Source organism: Papaver somniferum, chromosome 5 (assembly GCF_003573695.1).
Source record: "Papaver somniferum cultivar HN1 chromosome 5, ASM357369v1, whole genome shotgun sequence".
Taxonomy (NCBI): domain Eukaryota; kingdom Viridiplantae; phylum Streptophyta; class Magnoliopsida; order Ranunculales; family Papaveraceae; genus Papaver; species Papaver somniferum.
In genome coordinates this window covers 164,649,034-164,669,888 of record NC_039362.1, presented here as the reverse complement: position 1 = coordinate 164,669,888, position 20,855 = coordinate 164,649,034, and the positions used below count along the sequence as shown (strand labels likewise).

At 34.5% G+C, this 20,855-nt stretch overlaps 1 long non-coding RNA gene across 1 annotated transcript; it reads left to right on the top strand.

Moving 5' to 3' along the window:
- The first annotated feature begins 14,899 nt into the window (after window positions 1–14,899).
- Window positions 14,900–16,941, top strand: LOC113278064. The gene is made up of 3 exons (XR_003325282.1): window positions 14,900–15,034; window positions 16,284–16,546; window positions 16,684–16,941. It is a non-coding gene; the product is annotated as an uncharacterized LOC113278064 (long non-coding RNA).
- The last annotated feature ends 3,914 nt before the right edge of the window (window positions 16,942–20,855 follow it).

The following is a 20,855-nucleotide window of genomic DNA, read 5'->3' as shown; positions in this document are numbered from 1 at the left end:
TCTGTAAGGTCTCGCGATTTCTACTTGTGTAGAGAGTTATTCGACGATTACTTATCTCATAAATTCTACTACTGATAGAACAATCAATAGACTAATATAGTATGCATCCCAAATCAATCTAAGAATCACTCATAAACCCTAGATATGGTAAAGACAAACGATGATGATAAAAACTCTCAATAGATTTGTATTATTAATAAAGCTTCACGCTTAGAACATTGAATTCATATCTAAAGGGGTAAACCCTAGGTTTTTGATGTAGAACCTGTGATATGAGATTCGATGATTTTACATGACCTAATACCCTTTGTATAGGTTTACATTGCTTGGCCATCAAGTATTTAGTTCGGTTTAAGAATCGGACCCAAAGTATGAAATAAAAACTCCTAACGTACCCTTAGGACTTCCAAGGTATTAATACACGTTTTCCTACTTGCTAGGTACGCGTACCAGTACACGAACTTCAAATTCCAGCAGAAATTTTCGGAATTAAAGTATGTGTACCCGTCCGCATATTTTACTGTCTTCGGTATTCGATAAAAGCTTGTTTTGGCCATAACTTCTTCGTCCGAACTCAGAATGACCTCATTATTTTTGCATTCTTTTTATATTTAAATTATCTTTAAGATGATGATTAGAAATACTTAATTTGAATGAGTTAAGATCGGTCTTTGGCTCTTCTCTTGATTTTGAGCGTTTTGCTCTTTTTCGTCGCACTTCTTCCACTTCTCTTGGACTTGGGAACTTGGGTACTTGGAATACTTATCTTCATGTCTATTTTCAGAAATTTGTAGCTCCGTTTTAGATGATTCACCTAATAGAGGCAAATAAGAGAAAACAAGAGTAATCATACGAATATACGCAAGAATAATAGCTAAAACAAGTATGAAATGGATACTAAAATCATATGAATTATGCACTTATCAAATTCCCCCACACTTAGCTTTTGCTATTCCTCGATCAAACTAAATAAAACTAATCCTAAATACAATAAATCCATCTCGTTGAGAAAACGGTTACACTTAGCATGTATAACAAGCCTTTAAACCCCTAGGTGTCCCTAGTGGACTAGTTTTTGTCTCGTAAGGGTTTACAAGAGGTATACCCACAAAACCTACTCCAATTTCTCTCCTTATAAAAACTACTAAGGATAGACACAAAATAGTAGCTAATAATAATCATCATATATATGTTCTTTCGCTGCAAACATCCCGCAAACATTCCAATCATCACAAATAAGCAATTACTTGCGTGTGACATTCAACCTGATTGCAAAACTCTACTAAGATAGTCATCGTACTTTTTGTAACGTTTATCACAACACTCGCATACTGAATGTCGTGTGCAAATGTTGACTAAAGTGAAAGATGTTACCCACAATACTTGTATGAATGTCGCAAAGGATTCTTATTTATAGCGCAATAGTTGAGAGAAGCACCCATTTAACTCGACCACCTTATTAGATACTCTAATTCCATGTTCCTTATCAGCAAGTATGTGATAGTTGCCTTGGATCCTGCGTTCCATGCTTGTTTAGGCGACGGAAACAAGGACAACGTTTCACACATACTGCTATCCAAGTGTCAAGAACCTCGTCAATAGTCTTTTGACTTGATATATAATGATGATAGGTTTTTTTTTCATCGACTACATGATTAGTCCGCAATTCCGGACCTATCATTTATTAACGTCGATAAACGAAGAGGAGCCTTATATATATATATATTCTTCTTTTTTTTTCCGGCTCACTCTTTATGAGTGTAAGAAAATTGTCTATGAGGCTTTTATATACTCAACCAATGATTACCTTGCTGCAACATCCATGGCAGTATCAGGATCCCACCAAATCACTTTAGAGAAACATAAAACTACAAAAATAAAAAGAAAGTGATTCAATAATGATTAATTGCGATGATGACTCTTTCAAACGACTACCATAGATGAGTTTCGCATTCAATTATGAACATACATATTTAAGGATTGAAGAATGACAAAGTGGAACTCAATCTATAGTTGTAAGAATTGTTTCAACCTAAAAAGGTTTAGAGTGTCATCCTAAATAGCTCATAGTTAACTCCAAAAGATGAAGTCTCAAGAATTTAAGAAATCAAAGAGTATTATTTATTTATTTATTTTATATGAAAACCAAACATGCTTAACTACTCCCCCACACTTAAACTCAACATTGTCCTCAATGTTCAAAATCGAAAATTCTGATGTCTGACATAACAGCCATGAAAAATTCAAAAACGGTACAAATGGGTAGGGAACTACGAAAAAAAATCCTAAACAAAAGTTGTTCGCCTACGTCTTTTCTATAACGTATCAAAAGGTCACGGTGTTTAGATAAACGTCCTGACTTTTATGGCCTCCGTACTGACTGACATAAAATCTGAAAAAGTTCTGTAAAAATACCGCAACTCAAATGTCCAGGCCTGTCGCTCCAACTTAACAGACTCCGAATTAAAATTTTCTTTTTGGAAAAGAAAGATGAGTCTGTCCTATTTAAAAGTTGTGGTCAACCACTCAAATCGGACTTCATATGAAGTCTCGAGAGTTATTTTCGTGACAAGTGCGCAGTCATAATTTTCTGACGAGAATTCGTCAAAACTTTCATTATAGATATAGGACTTTGTAAAATCTAAGATGAGAATGAAAATATGATATGAAAAACTAAGAAAATTAAAAACAAAAGGGATATAAATACAAAACCGATGGGTTGCCTCCCATGAAGCGCTTGGTTTAACGTCGTCAGCCCGACGTTATTGTTATCGTCCGTACACCAATAACCTGAAAATTTGGTAATCCTTCCAAATAACAATCTTCAATTCAAATAATATCTTCACAAACACATTAGAACAAAATATAAATATTGAAGCTATCACCTTATTGAAGTTTCTCCCACACTTGGCCCTTTCTACACTCGGAAGTGGATAAAGAACATAACTTGCGGGAACTTCAATAGGTTCCTCAGCTTGGTGAACATGCACAATACTCGAATCAAACACATCAAGTGGTGGATACTTAGAAGCAAAATAATCCGTTAAAACTTTAGAAGCACAAAACTCCAATCCTAAGTGAGGTATTTTCTTAAAAGTTGGGTTAACAACTTTTTGAGAAGCTACTTCAATTGGATGGAAAGGATCAATAGATATAGAATTATGCAAAGGATTAGACAAACCTTGTACGTGATCCTCATCTTTCTTAATTAACAGTGAATTATTCATCTCAAGTATATCGTGGTCCTATATCAAACTATTATTATCTAGCTCAATCAGGTCTTCCACGATTGTAATCAAATTGGTTTTATTCTCAATCTCTAGCTCTTCAACAACCTCGTCATCGGAATCGGAATCCTCTCCTAAAACGTCTAGTTCATTGATGCAACTCATAATTTCTTCGTTTGAGTACGTTACAACATTTATAACAATAGATATGTCATACCCAATCTCCTCATTTTGAATAGGCGAGTGATCTTTATTATGGTCCGGAGTTGGAATAATTGTATCATTTTTATAAGAACTTTCCAAAGGTTGTTCATCTTCATCAGAATCTTCGTCAATCTCATCATCTTCCATGTCCCAACGACGTTGAAGTTCGGTTCGTATGGCTCTTTCAATTTCTTGAAGAGTATCTTCCGATGCTCCAGTTTCTTCCAGGTGATTGTATCGCGCATATAGTTTTCTAATGTTAACACGCCTAATCCATATCTTTTCTTTTGGAAAGAGTAAAGAAAAAGCACGATAAAGAGGAGTGGGTGTTGATTCAGTACATAAGTCCATCTTGTCTGCACTTACCAGAAAATGATTTATCACAAGCATAACTATCCTTTCATCCCTTTGATTCTTCACTTACATGCCCGTCTGTTGACATGTGTGAGAATATCCGTAAGGTTCCGTGGGATAATGATCATAACCAAAAGATTGGTTTTGATTATACCCATAGGATGGTTGGTAGTTTTCATATGAATGAGACTGAAAACCATATTGATTACCACTATTATATGATTGATCTTGTGTTCGTACATGTTATTTCCGTAAGGAAACATGACGACTCACAAAAACAAAAGAGTAAATAAAAGAAAAAAAAATATAAGAATAAAAACAAGCTAAACAAATCAATTAGCAACTTCTCCCCGGCAGCGACGCCAAAATTTGTATGGGATGTCGTAGGCACAACAAATTAATAAATATATTTCCCACTAATGAACTGGTAATATAGCGTAGTAAGAGATTATTCCCACAGAGAGTTGTTTAATTGATAGGTTATTTGATCAGCAATATAAAGTAAATAAAAAACGGGGTTTGGTTGTGAGATAAATAAAAATACAATAGTAAAGAAAAGAGATGATCAAGGAATCCTTCGCCGTTACCAAGCGATAACAGGATTAGAATACTTATCTATTGTTCGTAAGAACCATTCATCACCAACCGTAGAATAACAGTTAGATCATTGTTATCCCCAAAACTCCTTCAATCACTGGATACGGAAGTTCTCGACTACCAGATTTAATCCAACGAACCACCAAGTAGTAGATCACTCAAGGTGTAATCCAATTGAACGCCTTAAGCTTTGTGAATTTAGGTTGATCCCAGTAGTTAAACTCTTAGATAAAGGTTTACTTGATGGTGTTGTCTTCACACATGATTGCTCCACAGAATCCCTCTAAGGTCTCACGATTTCTACTTGTGTAGAGAGTTAATCGATGATTACTTATCTCATAACTTCTACTAGCGATAGAACAATCAATAGACAAATCTAGTATGCATACAAAATCAATCTAAGAATCACTCATAAACCCTAGATATGGTAAAGACAAACGATGATGATAAAAACTCTCAATACATTTGTATTATTAATAAAGCTTCACGCTTAAAACATTGAATTCATTCTTAATCAACAAAGGATTTAGCTACTCATATTACAAAGAAGATGAATAATGGTGGTTTCCCCCTAAAGGAGTAAACCCTAGGTTTTTGATGTAGAACTTGTGATATGAGATTCGATGATTTTATATGACCTAATACCCTTTTTATAGGTTTACATTGCTTGGCCATCAAGTATTTAGTTCGGTTTAAGAACCAGACCCAAAAATATGAAATAACGACTCCAAACGTGCCCTTAGGCCTTCCAAGGTATTAATACACGTTTTCCTACTTGATAGGTACGCGTACCAGTTCGCGAACTTCAAATTCTAGTAGAAATTTTCGGAATTAAAGTTTGCGTACCCGTCCGCATACTTTACTGTCTTTGATATTCGATAAAAGCTTATTTTGACCATAACTTCTTCGTCCGAACTCGGAATGACCTCATTCTTTTTGCATTCTTTTTATCTTTCAATTATATTCAAGATGATGTTGAGAAATCCTTAATTTGAATGAGTTAAGATCGGTATTTGGACCTTATCTTTATTTTGAGCGTTTTGCTCCTTTTCGTCGCACTTCTTCCACTTCTCTTGGACTTGGGGACTTGGGTACTTGGAATACTTATTTTCATAGATATTTTCAGAACTTTGTAGATCATTTTTGGATGATTCACCTATTATAGGCAAATAAGAGAAAACAAGAATAACAATACGAATATACGCAAGAATAATAGCTAAAACAAGTATGGAATGGATACTAAAAATCCTATGAATTATGCACTTATCACTCTACCTTATCCAAAATACTCAATTCATATGATGTTCCAAGCATCCAAGCATCACGTCCAAAAGAGTACAATAAGTTCGTATCAAATATCAGAGGCATGGATTCAATGTGATACAATCAAAGTAGGCTACACTTGGGGACTGAAGGCTCATTCAGTTTTAGAGGTTTAAACGCAGTAACTACCTTACCAGCGAATGCAATAGAAGCACATCTTCCACGAGAAAATAGGCTCATGATAATTACACCTTAGGACTGCCAGCACGTGATGCCTTCACGACCCTCAACCAGATTCATACAAGCCTGTCTATGAAACCGGGATCAACAAGAATGATATGAAGTCCAACCGGGGATTACTCACAACCGCCCATATCAGGCAAGTTGAATTTGAGAATACGTTTATTGATGTTGGATCAGATGTCAACATCATCACTGTCAAAACTTTACGAGCCTCAGGAATTTCTTGACATGAAGCCGTACATGTGCCTGATCAAATATCCCGAAGGAAGATACAAAGATACTTATGGTTGTATCATCCTTGAGTAAAGCCAAATCCGACGCACCTCATCTGCAGAAGTTATTATCAAGGGACCCGCCTGATGATCAACAGTAAAACAGAACTGCCGTTCCTGTGAATATTCCGAGACTCTTCAGCAAACAAGAAATCTCGCATTGACTGAAGCATAACCATATACGAAGAATCGCGTGAATCATACTTGGGGGATTGAAGGTTTGTATAAGATCCCCTCACTGTCAAAAATCTCTCCAGCTCATAGAAGATAGACAACCAGGGAGCCGCAAATTTGATGAGGATTCCTTGCTCTCCAAAAGTACGCCGAAGAGATATCTTCACACATCCGATCACGCCATCGGATCTAGTACGCATCTATAACTCCTTACAAAACCTCACTGTATTCCCTAGACGACTCAAAAAATACAGCTCTAGTAACCAAACAGAAGTGTGACTGGGGACTGCTCATCGCATCCCATTTCATACAACAATCCAAGATTTGGAATATAGTTCAAAGAATTTCGCTTAGAACGAAGTCCTTGAAGACATGATAGCAGCAAGTCGGCAACGAAACGCCTCGCAACTCGTCTACTTCACCCAATGCCTCCGGAAGATTTTTCTAATATGAGCATTCCAAGCATATCATCATCGCAATCAGAAGGGCAAGAATAATCCTATGAGATAAAGAGTCAGAATAAACACAATTTCACTCCAGTTAATGCTCAGGAGTTTAAAAAACATTTTAATTGCGACTCAGCAGTCCAGACACCAGCAGGGGCTTCAACTTTAATTCCATCTCTTACTCCATACTTGGTGCAACAGAACAACAGAAGACATCAATCGGCATGTCTTTCCTTACCTGATCACACCCATGACATGGGGACTCCCCCTCTGTCACCGGAAATTTTTATCATACTGGTTAATTACGGAAAATATGTTGCATGAATAATTCTCAAGGTGACACCATCAATCTACAAGCAAGCCTGAGACAAACAAGTACTTGCATCCACAATACTAGTTTCGGCTATACGGCTTACAAGATTCTCTCGGAAGTTCAGAAAATTGGAAACCATCGATGTGGAACGAGACAATGCATCCTTCACAAGAAATTTTGTCTTGTCTCCGCTACGACATACTAAAAGGGCGTATCAAATGTATACACGGGCTAGTTCCACTGAAGTTCATGGAGTTTCAAGAATTGCACGGGATTACAAACTGCAGATGTCCATATATGGAAGACCGGCCATAAAAACTCCAAATCAGGTGATTCCTCTTGCATATGATAGCTTATCCATTAGCTTCGAAGGTTGGGGCCAAGTCTCGAAAACCGACATTGTATGAAGACTGTTATATGATAGCCTCCTGGAGCGAATGATGTGCAAATAAGGATTTCTATACTGGATCTGATAAACTCGTCAACAAGGAGACATCATCCACCTACAGGGTTCTCACCTACTCAAAGGGGACATCATCTAAGTACTCATGGTTGATAGGAAACAAAGTCGATGGATCTTCTATACTTCAAGAGGAGTTGATGTACTCGAATCTACCTCAAAAGAAAATGTTGGAGTCCACTTCCAGACTCATCTAGAGCTCCAGTCTATCATCATCTCCTCATTATGGCTTTCGTTATTTCCAGTCTTTCTACAACGGGCTATGATTTCGGGCTTCATGTTCATCACATTGCTGCCTCGTTGATGTTATTGCTAGTGCTTGTCACTATATAATCAAATCCTGAGCACCGGAGTCTATTACTTGCTCAGAAAAGAGTCTAATCCTAAATCCCAAGCCAAGGACATTGACGGAGGAGATAAAGCTAAGTAAGTACTCCTTTAACGTCATTGTCACTATCTAGTTCTTACCAAGAAACATTATTGTTCCGCGCTAAGCAGTGGACTTAATGTTGATGGTGGGTTTTTGACAAGGGACAAAATTGTAATTTGTTTCTGCCTGAAGTACAAATAAATATGTATAAGCTTTAGACCCGATAAGAATTATAGATTCGTGCTTCTACAACATACTCAGCAAGAGAATTGAGAATGTGTATCCTGCTAATAGCCATACTGGCCTTCAATATACCTGTAAGATTTTAGAGTTTCACCCAGCTGACCTCTCATTATTTTATGCATGACCATATGAAATGTCATGCATTAGTCAGTCTACACTGATGCTGCAATTGTAAATATTCAGAATAAGCTACTACGCTATTCTGAATTACCCGAAGCATAATATTTGGAATATTATTTCGAGTCGCAGAACTTCCACAGCTGAATTCCTCGAATATGTTACGTATGCTACAAACGAAGTGCCAACGCCAACATGGCCGCACTCCATATCCAGGATAATCTGGCTGGGTCTCATGACCTAGCCACGACCACCAATTTCCTAGCTATCCAACTAGCTAATCCAGTCATGGCCTCCTTGTCTTCCTATATATCCAACTAGTTAATCAGGCCAAAACCTCCTTGTTTTCCTATCTATCCAACTATCTAATCAGGTCACGGCCTCCTTGTCTTCCTAGCTAGCCAACTAGCTAATCAGGCCACGACTTCCTTGTTTTCATATCTATCAAACTAGCTAGTCAGGCGACGGCGTCCTTGTCTTCCTAGCTAGTTAACTAGCTAATCAGGCCTCCTAGTCTTCCTATCTAGCCAACTAGCTAATCAGGCAACGACCTCCTTGTCTTTCTAACTAGGAAACTAGCTAGTCAGGCCACGACCTCCCTATCTCTCAGTTTGTCCTTGCCTAGCCGGCCACCTGCATCTTAGTCACGGCCTCCCTGTCTACTGGCTTGGCTAGCCATGGCCACGGTTTCCTGCAAGCGGGCCTAGCCTGGCTTCTAACCAGCCACGACCTCCTAGAACTTAAACTTGGTATTTAATTGAGAGTTTTGTGCATGGAAGTTTTAAATGAATAGTAAAAACTCGAAGATTTTTACATGATTTACTGAAAGAGTTTTGTGCATAGAAGTTTGGATTCGCTCGGCGTTGATGCAAATCAAGATATTTATGTATTATTACTTGGTAGATGTAGTTTGACTCGGGTTTCATTAGATCGTTCTTTACTAGCATAACTTGAAGTGACTGTCTTAGCTAATTAATTTTGTTCTTGGCCAATAGTTCATATGGATGATTGGTAATAAAATTGGTTATTTGTTATGGATATAGATACAAAAATCTGTGAGAATATCATTACATGCTTTGGGAGAATCAAGATATAAATTGGTTATTTTTCTAAAGGTTGTATTACGAAATATGAGAGAACAATTAAATTAAGATTTTAAGAATTAACTTAATGAGGAAGAAGAAGAAAACATCTAAAGTTCAATGTCGTTTGACATGAAAGTTACTAATACTATGCACATGAAAGTTACTAATATATTATAAGGAACCATGGTGTTTTCCTATATCAACGGTTCTCTATAGTTTGGACATATAAAGGACGGTCCAGATTGATTCAAAGTATCCATATGATTTAGTTGTATGATATACATATGTGTTTTTACTATTTGACGGATATTTACATTTAGGCTATACAAAGGATGGTCGAGATTGATTCTATATTTAATAAAGAAATTAAGTTTTGTGCGTTGATCAGTTTCATTTATGTTGGTGTCATTACTTCTCCTCCTTTTAATGGAGCCGTTTCATTTTATTCAGATTTATTTCTTCCACTATTTTTTAATCGATCAGTTTTATATTACCCAAATAGTGCCAAAAAATCTTCATATTGGTTTCTCACCTCTTTTTAATAATCTCTCTGCAACTGTTAGACCATTTTGTCAAACAATAATGTTGATGTCTATTTTCCTAACTCATTCTTCTTATTCGTTAGGAATCCAAAAGAGGGTACTATCTTGATCTCTTTTAAATAGTCAATTTTTTCCATGAGATTTAATTTGTAAATTGTTCCTATTTGATGAACGATTTCGTTTAAGGTTGTGGTTTTCTTTGCGCTGGCGAAAATGGTGTGTATCTTCGAATCTCTTACGATTTAGGATTTCTAGGGCTTGTTTTTGTTTCAAGTAAAGGATTTGTTTCGTTCGATTCTATAAAATAAGCATCCTACTCTATTTTTGATTTTTACTTGATTTAGTACTTAAACTTGGGATTTAATTGAGAGTTTTGTGCATAGAAGTTTTAAATGAATAATAAAAACTCAAAGATCTTTACATGATTTACTCAAAGAGTTTTGTGCATAGAAGTTTGGTTTCGCTCGGCGTTGATGCAAATCAATATATTTATGTATTATTACTTGGTAGATGTAGTTTGACTCGGGTTTCATTAGATCGCTCTTTACTAGCATAACTTGAAGTGACTGTCTTAGCTAATTAATTTTGTTCTTGGCTAATAGTTCATATGGATGATTGGTAATAAATTTGGTTATTTGTTATGGATATAGATACAAAAATATGTGAGAAGATCATTACATGCTTTAGGAGAATGAAGATATAAATTGGTTATTTGTCTAAAGGTTATATTACAAAATATGAAATAACAATTAAATTAAGATTTTAAGAATTAACCTAATGAGGAAGAAGAAGGAAACATCTAAAGTTCAATGTTGTTTGACATGAAAGTTACTAATACTATGCACATGAAAGTTACTAATCTATATTATAAGGGACAATGGTGTTTTTACATATGGACGGTTATCTACATTTGGGACACATAATGGACAGTCAAGATTTAAGTTTTTCAATATACATTTTTAGCATATAAAGAAGGGCTGAGATTGAGACACTGATTTAAGATTTTCAATCTACATTTCCAAGGGTCCAGATCGAGCCACATATTTCAATCTCCACTTCACTCTCCCAGTGTCATTTATTTGAAGTTATTCTTCACATTCAATGTGAAACCGTTTCTTTTATTGTAAATTAAACTCCCTCTTAATTCATGCTTCAAAAAAAATTGATTATTTTCTTTCATCTTTTTCATATTTTTTTTCTTCTTCATCGTCTTTTTTTTCATCAAAAAATAAATAAATCAAAAGATCTTCTTATGCCCATAATATTTCAATTTCTCCATGTGTAAAATATTTCTACCAAAGAAGATCTCTTTATCATCCACTGGATATTGAAAAGACGGTTTGTTATTATATTTGTTCTCTTATAGTTTGTATTTTTTATAGTTTATCAATTTTCATCTAAATTTCTTTTCATCCAATTGGTGTTTTTAAATCTGGGTTATTGAAAAATGTTTCAGATTTTTTATTTTTATTTTATGGTTTTAGGGTTAATTTGTGTAAAGATTAGATTAACGCTCATTAGATTCATCAAATGGTTTTAAAGAGTAGCTGCAACGTTTTCGACTTAATGTTTGTATTTCTCTCTGCTCTCTGAATTAGAATTTCATTTTTAAATTTGTATGGTGAATATTTTTTTCCCCCAATTAATTTTATTTTAGATTATTAAGTTTTTTTTGAATTTGATTTTGTGCATCCCACTTCCTCTTAACAAGAATTATAAAGGTTGATTAATTTTCAAGTTCTATATTTTATTGTTAATCCTGTAAATTTACTTTTTGGTATGATTTCCAAGTCTCACTTGAATTGTTAATATGTGAGCACTACCGGTTGAATTAGCTTTTAGTTCATCGTACTTTTTTTTATAGCAATCTTGCCGGCTTTAGCTAACCCAAAAATTGTCACTTTTTGTAGACTTCGAATATGGTCAAATCGAAGTTGATTCTACGAACCAAATACCAATAAATAGACATTTTCTGTATCTAACTGCACAAATCATTTTAAGGTATTATATTATAATGTGAATAATTATAAAGGCGATCCAACTGGTAGATTAGGTTCTTTGATTTTCTTAAAATTAGTCTTACTTTGTTGTCCTTCGTTTACTTTGGCACTCTTGGATTTACAATCTTTGGTCCATTTTTGTTGTATTGATAAGTTGGAGTCTTTTGGCTGTTTTTCTTTTGTTGTATTTGTTGTTCTGGTGGGTATGTGATGATTTTAGTCCTTTTTTACTTGAGTTAGATCTGTTAGCAGTCTAATTAATTTCTGAATTTTAGGTTAGTTTATAAAATATTTTAAAATCTTGCCTTTGCATTTTGCTCTATTATCATTCCAATTTTTCAAATTTGCAGGTTCATCGAAACTTTTTCGGAGATGAAATACCACCTAAAGAAAGGGACAAGGGACACAGGTTGGTTTTCTCTGTCGATGTAAATACCAATATTTGATTATATAGATTGAGGTTTGGTAAAAATCTTTTCATTACGTATTAATTCCGGATTAATTTAGCACTGCTAGAGTCCATTGTAGCAATGTTCACGAAGTATAATATAGGATATCGTTATTATTAACATGTTATTTAGGGGGTTTGCGCAAGGTCAGATTCGTTTGCCAGATATATATAAGGTTGGGTGAAAGGTTTATTATTAACATGTTATTTAAGAGGCTTGCGCAAGGTCAGATTCGTTTGCCAGATATATATATAAGGTCGGGTGAAAGGTTTATTCGCGTTTCTGTACTGTTGGTCTCCTACAAGCTACTTTTGGACCCTTAATACCAATATTTGAGCTTGGATAAAGTATAATAGTTCAGTATTTTTTTCCAGGGACCTACTATATGTTCAGTTCGTACAATTCTCAATAAGTTTTAAGCTCAGTTTTGTATAACACCACAGAGGTTGGAGAAAATGTAAATTATCAATTATGTGAATGCTTTGACAGAAGGTCTACAGATGTTGACAGGAACAAGGAGGTTGTAGAATTTTAAGTTTTCTCATATCATTTGGCTCTTTTAACTCTTTATGCATGTACTTCGAAATAATATATTTTGTTATTAGAGATCCAACACCCAACACTTTGGTTCTTGCAACAGTCTCTATATTTCAATTTTGACAGGATAACTGAAAGTCAGAGTTTGTGTTATTAGTATGTTACCTGATAATTATACCGATATCAGTCTGTGAAATATGTTTGTTGGGAATTCGGTGAACAAGGAAAAGCTATAAAATATTTTATGAAAAATATGTTGGTAGTGTCCAATAGCAACATAGAATATGAATTGCGATTGTGGTGCCGAACGTCGATTGGTTCAATAAAAATTCAATTTTGTTAGGGAATAAAATCATTAGTCAGTTGCTTGATGATTTATGTTCACGGTAAAATGATGGATGAAAAAAATAGATGGTGGCATTTGTCGTGTTAATTAATGAGACTATAACTAAATCTTACATCTCTTTCCAATATCGTACTTAGTTCCCTACCTTTTTTTTATTTTGAAGTTCCTATGATTGAATCGGGATAAGATCATGTTGAGTTAGTGTGTCACTTTCTTATAGATTAGTCGTTTGAAATCAATTATGTAGAGTAATTTATTTTGATATTGTAACAAATTAGAAAGCATGTACGATAGCCATGAAGAATTTCCTTAGGCACAATCTTTCCTTATAAAAGTTAATTTGTAACACTATTTCATAATGAATATGGATATGCAACTGGAGATAGTTTAGAACACCAACAACACTACCATCTTATATTAAAAATTACTTTCTCTTGCATTTGGTCGTTGCAGCGGTCTCACATCAAACTACTCTTTTAAATAAAATAAGCTATTAAATTTCATGTATTTTTAATATAATATGGAACTGATATTTCTCTCAATTTATACAGGTGAACTATTGGAACTCATGCTTTTGCGAATAATTTTTTCCGTTTGATCCTTGGCATGTTGATCTCGATGAAAGACTTTCCTAACAACAATCCACTTATACAGATATCGGCAATCATTCTAGGTATGGAATGGGTTATCTTAAATAGTTGGTTAGACATAGGTTAAATTTGGCCTCATGTAGTCATCAAGCATTAGTGTTCCTTTCAAGGTTATGTACAAAATGGTGTATGTACATGTATTCTCTTTGATTTCTGAAGTAAGTTGGATGTTAATCCTATATTTTTGTATGCATAGGCAAAATTGAAAAAGCGTGTATGGAACCGCGACATGTTGGATTTTGGGAACATGAACACCAGCATATGCATCACCTCTTATATTCTTTTTCTTCATGTATACAATTTTAGAACTTCTGTTCCAAAGTTTCAAAGAACTTTGTAACGGTATTGGAATAGTATGGGGTAGTAGTCATGCAAAAATTGTTGTCGTTCAATTTTAATGTTTCCATATTTTACAAATATTTACTTAAAATTCCACAATTCCGCCATTTATTAGAGCTTTACATATTTTTGGTTAATTATTAGTTTAAAAATATGCATTGAAAACAAATTTAATTAAGTATGCTTCATCTAGGAAAAAATGACACAATGTAATAACACTGGAGTTAGATTTAACAGGACATATGTCGAAATACGATAAAAAACAATCGTTCGGCAACACCGAGAATAAATTAAATCTCGTTCCATCACGACACGGGTCATATCCTAGTATATTATAAGGGGAAATGGTGTTTTCCTATATCAACGGTTCTCTATAGTTTGGACATATAAAGGACGGTCCAGATTGATTCAAAGTATCCATATGATTTGGTTGTATGATATACATATGTGTTTTTACTATTTGACGGATATTTACATTAAGGTTATACAAAGGATGGTCGAGATTGATTTTATATTTAATAAAGAAATTAAGTTTGGTACGTTGATCAGTTTCATTTTCGTTGGTGTCGCTATTTCTTCTCCTTTTAATGGAGCCGTTTCATTTTAGTCAGCTTTATTTCTTCCACTATTTTTTAATCGATCAGTTTTATATTACCCAAATAGTGCCAAAAAATCTTCATATTGGTTTCTTCACCTCTTTTTAATAATCTCTCTGCAACTGTGAGACCATTTTGTCAAGCAATAATGTTGATGTCTATATTTGCCTAACTCATTCTTCTTATTCGTTAGGAATCCAAAAGAGGGTACTATCTTGATCTCTTTTAGATAGTCAATTTTTTTCCATGAGATTTAATTTGTAAATTCTTCCTATTTGATGAATGGTTTTCGTTTAAGGTTATGATTTTCTTTGCGTCGGCGAAAATGGTGTGTGTCTTCGATTCTCTTCCGGTTTCCGATTTAGGATTTCTAGGGCTTGTTTTTGTTTCAAGTAAAGGATTTGTTTCGTTCGATTGTATAAAACAAGCATCCTACTCTATTTTTTATTTTTACTTGATTTAGTACTTAAACTTGGGATTTAATTGAAAGTTTTGTGCATAGAAGTTTTAATTGAATAGTAAAAACTCAAAGATTTTTACATGATTTACTCAAAGAGTTTTGTGCATAGAAGTTTTATGTATTATTACTTGGTAGATGTAGTTTGACTCTGGTTTTATTAAATTGTTCTTTACTAGCATAACTTGAAGTGACTGTCTTAGCTAATTAATTTTGTTCTTGGCTAATAGTTCATATGGATGATTGGTAATAAAATTGGTTATTTTTTATGGATATAGATACAAATATCTTTGAGAAGATAATTACATGCTTTGGGAGAATCAAGATATAAATTGGTTATTTGTTTAAAGGTTATATTACAAAATATGAGATAACAATTAAATTAAGATTTTTAAGAATTAACCTAATGAGGAAGAAGAAGGAAACATCTAAAGTTCAATGTCGTTTGACATGAAAGTTAATAATACTACGCACATGTTTGTTCATAAATTTTTATGATATTGTCATTAATTTAATTGGAGAAGACTCGCATAGTTGTCTATTTAAAAACTTCTTTGGGTATCTTTTTTTTCGGGCTTATTTTCTCTTTGGTATATATACAAGGCATAAAGCGTGTAAAATATTTTTTTTGTACTGAGAAGTTACAAAATTCTTGAGTAATTTGTTTAACCTTCAAAATATTAATATGTACTGCAGTAGATGTTCACGAAGTTTGGAAGTTGAAATCTAATGAAGCAGTGAAATGCATTTCCGCTTTATGATGGTTGTACTTTAAATAGTCATATAAGTGGGGAATTTGGGGTATCTAAATATACGGGAGTTAGGAACTTAGGATTATTAATTACCGTGTCTTATTTTTGTATACCATTTTACATTTGCCCATTAAACGATCGTTTTCTCGCTGTTATGCATTAATTCTGATGTGCGGATTTTGGTTTCATTTTCTATTACCGTTGTTAATTCACTACTTACTGCATACATGGACGATTTTTTTTCCAGCAACTGAATATTTTCTTGATAGACGGCTTTTATTGGTGAGAAATGGCTCAAGTGTTGGATTGATCCAAGAGAAACTTATACTGAAAAAAGAGCAGGCCAAAGGAATCTTTCCTTAGATGTGAACTGCTCTGTATATCCCGCTTCTGAAATATATCCAAGGAAGAAACTATTGTTACAGCAAGGATAAGAAGAGATCTCAAAGTTGGCGAAAGATTATTGTTCTCTTTCTGATTTGAGGAGTTAGTCTCGTTTCCTCATTTTCGGTTTGTTCATTGGCCAATAATTGATACTTTTACTATTGTATTCTTTTGCTAACAAAGTTGGTTATCTACTCTTATGCAACAACAAGCGTCAATATGTTGAAAGCATCTTTTTGAAATAACTCCAATTAAAAATGCAGATGGTACAAGTGGAGCTTCATTTTGACAAGGATGCACCACCACCCCGATAACCTTTCACATTTTGGCAATCGTCAAGAAAGATCCTGATCAAAAAAAAGAAATAAAAACAAAGCAGGCTTGCCTTGCAAATATCGTTGACATGAGTTGTGAGAATTATGGAAATGAAAATCGAATTTTCCAGAATTATTCCAACCAGGCTGCGCAGTCACCCAAATTGAATAAAACATTAATACTAATGGGTTTTTGTTTTCCTTCTTTATATTTTCCATGTTTATTTCTTCCCCACATAATTAGTACATCACATTTACTCATCTGATAGTTTGTGTATTTCTATTATAGTTTGGGTCTTTCAAAAAATTTGGAAAAAATCTGCACAATAAAGAAAAACTCAATGGCCTGAAGAAACCACGAACATAACATGTCCATGATTCCTACCATCGCAGTGAATCAAATTTAGATGATTTCTAACATCAAGCAACCAACAATGCAAATAAAACCCTCATTTGGGAACCATTTAAAAACTATTATAGGTGAAGGTGAAAATTCAAAGCCCATGTCGACAACTCTCAAAGCTATAACTTTCCTTCTCTTGCTAAACCTCATACTATATTTGTTTCAAAACTGATAAGATGCATATATATATACACTCATAAAACCATGGCTCCTAATAGAAGTATCACTTTATTGGCGGTGTACCAAAATTTATATACGATAAAATATCCTTTACCAACAGATTGATATATTCCCAAGAAAATTGGTACCCTTATTTTTAACAACTGCAAATACGTTAAGAATCTAATCTAACATTTGGAACAGTAAGAACTAAATCGTACCCGTGCCATTACGGCACGGGTCATATCTTAGTCTTTATATATAAACACATTTTAATTGACATGTTAGTAAATATAAAAAAAATAATATGTTTGTGAATTGATTAACTTAACTTATGAATTTTAACTAAATCATTCTAGAATTAGCTTTACTTCTTTATTATGAATTTTAACTTAATCAAATCCATTGGATTATCAGTATCCAATACGTCCATCCGTGCATTCATCAGATGCCAATTCGTTGGATGTTAGATTGGATATGAATGCTAAATTTAAAACCCCTAATGTATTGGATTGGATGTGGATGAGGTGAAAACCATTCCATACGGGTCCATGCTCTCCCCATTGTCATTAACGACGCTGGACTTGAGGTTGGCAGCCCTGATGTAGTTTTTAAGTGATAGTAAAGTTCGTTCAACTCGGATTATGTAGACTCGATTTTAGACTCAAATTAAAATAAAAAACTTAAAAAGAAATTGTATTCAAGTTTATAAAAAGCACTGAGACTTTGGATTCCACCAATCTCCAATTTTTATGTGATTTAATCTAGTCAATATTTATGCAACTCTTTACGTTTAAAGTGATTCTAATATTTTCGCCTAGACAAGTAGATTCTCAAAACAATAGTTGTAAATCGAAAGCATGGACCATCAAAAGATTTAACCTAAGCATGACTCATCAATTGAGAACACAACCACTTAATCAGAATCATATATTCGATTTCAGTTCAGTGCAAATAATCATAAAAGAATTACGAAAATTAAATTAAATAGAATTTACCACATAATAATTGGAAAAATGGCTTCCTCCGTCGCCTCAACAATGGGGTTTAGCTCCTCATATTAATCACTTGCTCAAAATATTTGTTTATGGTTCAAAAGTTGATTAAAAGATGAAAAACTATAACTCTGAATGTTTGCAACGGTGTATTGGAGTCGCAATACGAATGACTGATTGTTACAAAGAAGTTACTGTAGCAGAGTTACAAATTTGAGACGTTGTTCTTATTTGCAATGGATGTTCTTCTTCGGCAGCAGCAGAAATACGGGTTTCATGCAACTTGATCAATTCTCCTCTGCAGTGTTACAAACTCCTCTGCGACTGCTCTAATAACTTATTTTTTTTCCCTGGGACTTAAACACACCTTTTATACTACTCAGAAACCTAAAAATAACGATTAATTCTATCTTTTTCTTTTCGTGCAAGCCACGGCAATAATCTCTTCTGCCGACTACCTTAATCGTTTCTGAGACTTCCAAACCATCCTAAACTCTTCCTTAGATAAAATACTACCTTAGGAAAAAATATCACGCGTTTAGTCTCCCTGGAATTCCTAAAATAATTCCACAAAGTTTCCGTGAAAAACTCAAACTCTGTTTCCTTTTTCCGGCTTATCCAGCCCAATTCGATTGATTCCAGCGCACATATTATGCCTTTTTAGTTGAATCACGTCCAGCCCAGCAAATTTCAGTGATTGAATCTCATTAAAACATCTTCGAAATCCAATCGAAAGTTTGGTTCTTCGCTGGTTATTTCTTCCCGCCTTTTTCTGAATTTAAACGAAGAAGATGACCTCCCCCTATCCTGTGCTGGTATCCCTTAAGCAGCTGTCTGGAAATGGATGCCCCTTAGTAATTGGTCACCCCTTATCCATTTGAGGGGTCCGAATAGCAAGTGTCCCCCGGGGATGCCCCGCGCAACTTTTCGAGCCGATTTTTCCAAAAATGTTTGTTGGCCAAAAATACCTACACACACATAAAACACCATAATAAGTACAAAAATGAGCACTATCAACATATAGAATCGAGAAAAATTAGACACAAAAATGTGTCTATCAAATACCCCCAAACTTATTATTTTCTCGTCCTCGAGTAAATTAAATAAAATAAAAATCCTAACTCACTGACGCAGGCATCGTCGATTGCATTTAGCGTATGCAATAAGCCTTTAAACCCCTAGGTGGCCCTAGAGGCCGAGTTATAGTCTCGGGAGGGCTTACAAGAGATATACCCACAAAACCTTTACACTTCAGACCCTAGCTATCTAGGCAGAACCTTGGAAGGCACTAAAGAATCTCCTTGGTTGGCATACTTATTGACTACAGGAGGAAGTACCCTGATGCAAAATTCCAATTGTTGTACACGAGTTTGCACTCAAGCATACTAAAATTCATATAAAGTGACAGAGCTCTACTCAGATAGTCGCACTATGGACATCAATATCCAGAGTAAAAACTAATCACATGGATAGATCAAGAAGATGGATATAGAGAAAAACATAGATGGTTTTGATGTTTACTAAGTGACCGGTGTTTCCCATATCTGTCTGAAGGCCTCCGCCAAAATAAACCTATCCTAATGGATTGAGATACTAGTCTGACTAATATCAACACAACTGGCATATACAAGGGTACCAGTGGTCGACTTTATTCACTTTCTTTTTTTCTCTTTTTTTTTAACCTTTTTTTTTGATCCGTTTGGTCTAATTGGTCTGGTCTTTTCTTTTCTTTTTTTTTTCTTTTTTTTCTTTGTAACTCAATCACTCTAATTCACCCTAGCATTGGTAACAACTTGAATCGTGGGCCCCACCTATCACTTAGAGAAACATGGTTTAAAAACAAAATAAAATAAAAATAGAAGTGAAAAGGACTCAACGAGATATGGTGAAACTATCATGTTATTTCTAACACCTGAGCTCTGTGCTTTTATGAATAGACTCTTCTAGATGTTTCCATCTAATAAGATTGGTTCCTCAACTCCTACGATCAAAATGCTTCCATCCACTTAGATTAGTTAGTGCAATCCTCAATAGGCATAAATTTCTAGGTTCTGGAGTTTATTTATTCATACTGCAACTAAAAAGTTTCTCCCATACCCCCAAACTTAAATCTAACATTGTCCTCAATGTTCTAAAGATAAAATTAAAAGCATGAACAAGGAGAAACTGTTACCATTTGAAGCAAAAGAGATAAGGAAAGATATTACCATGTTCCATGAGATTGGGTTACCTCCCAAAAAGTGCTAAATTTAAAGCCTTCAGCCAGACGTCAAATACCACAAAATGGCTAATTACCTTTCAAATAATATATCAATAGTCGAAACAACTGTGAGTCAACAAAAGCAAATAAAATTGCCACAATTATCAGACAACTGCACCAAATTATAAAAATGAACAGACATAGCACATCCTCATCCAAGGTTTCCTGCAAGACAACTGGGTTTTTCTGTTGTGCCCATTTGGGCTTCATATGAGTGTCTTGACAAATTGACTCATTCGAACAACAAGTCTTTAGAATTTTCTCCTGGACAATATCAGGAGGGTCCGGTTGCGGAGTCGGAAGT